We start from the raw sequence: 6,049 nt of genomic DNA on the forward strand, positions 1-6,049 counted from the left end.
CAGCTGGATGGAGACATCCAATCAGTGGGGCACGCCTATATCTGCTATGGTGAATTGGAATTCAATTGGCCACCCCTATTGCTGACCGAGCGTGACTGTGCAGTTTTCCCTGTGTGTTGCAGTCTCATTGGCCACCTGTGTGTGGGCTGGGCTCAACCGCCTCTGTAAAGGTTAGCCAGTGAGGCAGGGGCGGTAGTTGTCGGAAGCAGCGCGCGTGGGGTAGAGTAGTCATTGTAACGTCGGGGTCGTCGGGCCGTGGGGCCGTGGGGCCGTGGGGCCGTGGGGCCGTGGGGCCGTGGGGCCGTGGGGCCGTGGGGTCGTGGGGTCGTGGGGTCGTGGGGTCGTGGGGTCGTGGGGTCGTGGGGTCGTGGGGAGCAGCATCGTCGGGAAGCCGCCACGTCTGGGAGCGGTGCTGCCAGGGAGCGGCCTTTGCTGGGTAGGGGAGCCATCCTGTCGGGGAGCTGTCAGGGTCAGTGTCCTGGTGGTCGTCGCCTCTTTGTAAGAGACGGCCGGACCAGTCGGTGTGATTTTGGATGCTTGGCGCTAAATAAAGCTTTGCTTGATTTTCGCTTTGTGTCGGTCTCCTTCCTTTGATCACGAACCCTAACAGTACTAACCTCCCGCTTCCGCTCTCCCTGTCTCCTCCTCCCACCCTGTATGACAGCATCACACTATTATTTGGAAAATAAGCAGGTATTTGTCCTGCTTCATACCTTCGCAAACTACATTCATTACTTGGAGGAGTTGGACCAAAGTCTTCAGCTTCCACTGAGCTTAGCTGCACCCCACTTCTCCCTTCTGTAAACATGTGAGGTCACCAAGGAGGTCTTCTTTCCATTTTCTGATTACTTGGCACCCCCTTCCCTCTACATCCACATTGTATCCTTCCTTCCACTGGGCATTTCAAAGAACTCCCTGACAACCTGTCCCACATTACCTTCTCTTTCCTCTCTCCAGAGCTGAGAATGGCCCCATTGAAAGCTGTTACTTAATCCTGTCTTTAAGGGGAATTTCCAGAACATTGATTTAGAAGTGAAATGAGTGTACAACAAATCCACTTGATTTTATAGTCGGTTCTGCTCTAATAAAATGTATGCCCTTCAAAAAACAACATTTCTATGCATAACGGCACAAGAAATTCCACAGGATTTATGGGAATAATGGGATTAGGGAAACAACACTCAGAACCGTCATCTTAAAAGGGTAGGGGGAAAAAGTAGGACTCTAATAAAAATAGTAGAGCCATTTTGTACATGTTCAGTGGTCAAGAAAAACATATAAACCACAATAAATATGGCATTAGGCCTTGAAAAAGTCCCAGGCCAAGGTAGATGGGAGTGTGGTTTTGTGAGTAGGAACAGGAGAATGATGGGGTAGAATAAGGGTGATACGAGATGAGATGGAAAATTGTAACATAATGTGGGCACATGGTGAGCAGAGGGCATCTGAGGCGTGTATATGTATTCATTGTGTGTCTTCCATTGTGTCTCCTTTCAGCTGGGGGCAGTTTTTATATAAGTAAAAACAAAACTTGTCTTGTGCTGGGTTCCCTGATGTATCATCACATTGGAATAAACTTGTGTTTTCAAAACCTGAGTTACAACAGAACTGACTGTAATTTTTCTCAGACCCCTGCCACCATCTTGGTTACTAAGGTTCTGCCCTGTTCCTTGACACGTCCTCCAATTTACACAGTTTGGATATACCATGTGACTGTCTCGAACAGCTACTCACTACTTGAAACTGCTGTGTGTTTCTGAGCTTCTGTTCTGTGCCTGGGGCCCTAACTCTTCCTTCTGGGGTCTGTGATTATCATTGCCCACTTGCCTGTCTGTTGGGTCTACAAATAACGCCTCCACCCTTCCAGCTTGCTCTTTCTTGCTGGATCTTCTTGTAGAGAGGACCATCTCTCTGGATAGAATGGGGCTCTCAAAAATTTTTCAACTTAGAGTCTGATGAGGTGTTTTTGAAAAATCCCAGGGCTCATTTGGTATCCCAGATCAATTAATCAGAATCTCTGGTGAAGAGGTTCAAGATCAGGATTTTTTTTTTAAGATTTTATTTATTTATTTTACAGAGAGAGACCACAAGTAGACTGAGAGGCAGGCAGAGAAAGAGAGGGAAGCAAGCTCCCTGCTGAGCAGAGAGCCTGATTCGAGAGACGATCCCAGGACCCTGAGATCATGACCTGAGCCCAAGGCAGTGGCTTTACCCACTGAGCCACTCAGGCACCCTGGGATTTTTTTTTTTTAAAGATATAAAATTTATTAACACCTAAAAGCAAAGGAACAGCAAAGAGCTACTGAATGTGGGATAGTTCCTTCTTATAAGATTTAGTGCAGGAAGTATTTTTTAAAATTTTATTTATTTGCCAGAGAGAGAAAGAATACATAGCAGAGGGACCATGAAGCAGAGGGAGAGAAGCAGGCTCCCTGCTGAGCTAGGAGCCCGAGGCAGGGACTTGATCCCAGGACTCTGGGATCATGACCCTCTGAGCTGAAGGCAGACGCTCAACTGACTGAGTCACCCAGGTATCCTAGGAGGTATGTTTTAATCACCATTTCCAATAATCGAGGAGTACAATTTATTTTTTTTTCTAGAAATAGCAGTATTTCACTGTCTGGGTAGAAGTCCACTGGAAACATTGAGTGACTGCCCCACTTAGAAACAGATAAACAAATACCTTAAAGAAATAAAAAAAAAAGGTAACTGCTACTTGAACATGAATTGTCCCAAAATTATTCTTGTGCCTTATTCAGACAATTGCTTAGAAAATGTAGCCCCCTCCAAAGCAATGCATGAATAGGTTTTCATTCAAGGACATGCTCTCTAGTGAGTTTTTTTTTTTTCTTTCAATATTTATTTATTTATTTTGGAGAAAGGAAAAGCACACAAGGCCCGAAAGGAGGGGCAGAAGCAGAAGGAGAGAAGCTCAAGCAGACACCCTGCAAAGCACAGATCCTGGAGGCAGGTTCAAACCCAGGATGCCGAGATCATGACCTGATCATGGTGACCACTGTACTTGATCTGCGGGACAGCAAGAAGTGCTCTGATTTTTAGGAAGCAGGATACACTGTTGACAGTGGTATTTGTCCTTACAGTCCTGCCCAGGGATTTAAAGACATTTGAACATTCTATGGTTTTCATATTCCCAATCCTCACAGAGCTATCTGTGGATGCCCCCCAAATATAATGTCTATCTTGTCTAAATGTTGCTTCATTGATGAAGGAAGAATGGTCATGAAATTCCTTTTGGGTTTTCCCAAATTTTAAACCATGAATTTTAATTATCTGATCTAAAAAAGCACTAAGGATCTGACAGCTCTCCTTAGAACAGCTCAGACAGGGGACACCTTATCTGTGGGCCCTTACAAACCTCCTTAAACACTGTTCACGCTAAATCTTCCTTCCTGTTATCTCTCCTTCTTGGGACCCACCTGGTAGCACTTTGGCTTCGCTGCTGAAATACATGCAGAGGACAGCATCACCTCATCATAAAGTTATCCTCGGTCTGTTACTTGAGATCTTTCCTGATTTTTCCAGTAGTAAATTTCCAGACTTCAGTGAATCCAACAACAGAACCAGTGACCAAATACCGTTTGGGGAAAATTGAGCACGCTCCACATGTGATTTCTGACCAGACTTCACATGCCTTTTCAGTTGTGTAGGAAACTTCTTCTTCCACACCTTTGACAGCTGCTTTTCCTCTGGACAAATTTGTGTTCATACCAGGAGCAAGTAGTCCCTGGTGTAGCTGCCCCTTCAGTGCCTGTCCCAGGAATGCCGTGAGATGGGATGGATACCCTACACTGACTTCCCCAGCTAGGGCCCGGGCAATGGCTGCTCTTGACTACTTCTATCTGGATATTTCTCATGAGAATCAAAATAAGACCTGGCCAAGAGGTTCTCCAAATGGCATACTACTCTGGCTGTGTTTGTTTTAACACGATCCTGTCTCAGGAGTGACCTGGCAGCTCCCAGTTCACGCAGCTGTATCCATTCCAGAACAACCCATTCATAGAAGTCAATGAAGATTTTGTCTGGCAATTTCAGAGACTGGATAGCCTGAAAACACTATACCAATGGCTACTGTTAATGCCAGCCACTCTCAGTGCTGTCCACAGTATTCAGAAACACAGTGGTCTCTTCCTATAAGGTAGTTAATGCCTGAAGTCAATTGTTCTCCTTCAGATACTGCATGAGAAGATGGATCACATCTGAGGACTTGGGTTCCATCGACATAGTGTTACCTTCATGGGCACAGAATTCACTCCACTCTTCAAGACCAGGATTTTTGAACATTCTAATGTGCAGTCCAGTTCAAAAACTACTGGACTAGAATGATGTTGCTTAGACTTTTATGTGCATAAGGGTCACCTTGTATTTTATTAGGTTTGGGATGGGGTCTGACATTCTCCACTCTGACAGTTTCCCAAGTTTTCTACTGGTCCAAGGGCCACACTTTGAAAAACAGGGTCTGCTAGGCAATCATGCAATGTCTTCCACCTTCTGTATCCACAGGGTGCCATGTTTTATTTGGTTTAAAGAGTTTCTTCCCTGTTACCTGCCCCAATAGGTGGCTGTGATTGGTGCATCAGGCCCGAGCTTCTCCCCATGTGGTCCTCAAGCTAAAGTCGTGTCCCACATATCTTGTCCTCATTTGGTCTCCAGCTGAGGTGTCAGGTCTCTCTAGCATTCCGAAACACTGTCCAGGGAGGTAAGCTTATTTTTGACAAGCCAGCAAGAACATTAGAGCTGGAATGCCCTATTACTACTGCTACAGAAAATCAGTGCCTTTTTTCTCTTAGTTGCTATAGCCATGAAGGTTGTCATAAAATTTTCTTGTACCAGTAAAGGGACCTTACTGTTTTCTCTCATTCTGGACACTGATCCAAGGTAAGTTTTTCTGCCTTGGACAAAGGGTGGTGTTGAGCTTTGTTGTTCAGGGAAAACAGCTGGATCACAGCCTCTTCACTCTCTGGCTGTCCCTACCTATCTCTACAGACCTATCTTTTAAAAAAATCCTTTAACTGCTAGGGTGTCTGGGTGGCTCCGTCAGTTAAGCACTTGCCTTCAGTTCAGGTCATGGTTCCAGAGTCCTGGGATCGAGCCCTACATTGGGATCCCTGCTCAGCGGAGAGACTGCTTCTGCCTGCTAATTTGCCTACTTGTGCTCTCTCTCTGTCTCTCTGTCAAGTAAATAAATAAAATCTTAAAAAAAAAATCGCTTAACTGTAGCCGTTCATGATTAAAATCAGGGTACATGCCCACACTGGCCAGGGCCTGCCTTGAATGAGGCTCTGAGCAGCAATCCTTTCACACTGTCATCATCACCAGGGAGCATCTGCTCCCAGACTTGGAAGTATATTGTACCCAGGACAGGGGAACCTGCTCTCAATGTGTCAGTCAGGTGGGTTCTTAAGTATTCTATAAGCAAAGACTCTGGAAGCACATAGTTTTAATTTTACTCTGCTTTCTTCATAGAAAAGATGTAAACTCAGTCCCACTGGCACCCTGTGTCTGCATCAGTGGGGGCTGCTTAGTGACTCTAGGTAGGAGGTGAAAATCCATTGCAACTGGCCTCTTTACTCCCAGGGTGCCAGCTCATGCTAGCAAGAGAGTAAGGGAGATAAACTATATTCTTACTCATTACCTGTGTACTACCTGAGATAGATTTTAGCCACATTGAAATTTATTAGGGTAGGGAGGTTTAGACTTACACGGGAATTTCTGTAGGTAGCCCTTACCTGTCTATTCTAATAAGGGAGTACTAGGCCCCTAAAATTATGGAGAGGACCCTTAGCAACACTCTAGGAATTCAGCAACCTGGCTACTGTTGCCCTTTAAGTCAGAGCCATCGGTAGGTGTAGCCTGAGTTGGTTTGGGTATGCTCACCGAAAAGAAAAAGAAACAGGATGTCTGAGGTTTGGTCAAAAGCAGTTCTGAACAGTAGCTGTCAGATGTCAAGTATGACCTTTAAGGGAGCTTATTCAAGAGCCAGACCCAGAGCAAGTAAGGCAGAACATGATCCTACAGTGACACTTGGGGG

At 45.5% G+C, this 6,049-nt stretch overlaps 1 pseudogene; it reads right to left on the reverse strand.

Moving 5' to 3' along the window:
- Positions 1–2,993: 2,993 nt before the first annotated feature.
- LOC131808365 (WD40 repeat-containing protein SMU1-like) lies at positions 2,994–4,242 on the reverse strand (annotated as a pseudogene).
- Positions 4,243–6,049: the final 1,807 nt, after the last annotated feature.

The sequence above is a fragment of the Mustela lutreola genome, chromosome 9, assembly GCF_030435805.1.
Source record: "Mustela lutreola isolate mMusLut2 chromosome 9, mMusLut2.pri, whole genome shotgun sequence".
In the NCBI taxonomy this organism is placed as follows: Eukaryota; Metazoa; Chordata; class Mammalia; order Carnivora; family Mustelidae; genus Mustela; species Mustela lutreola.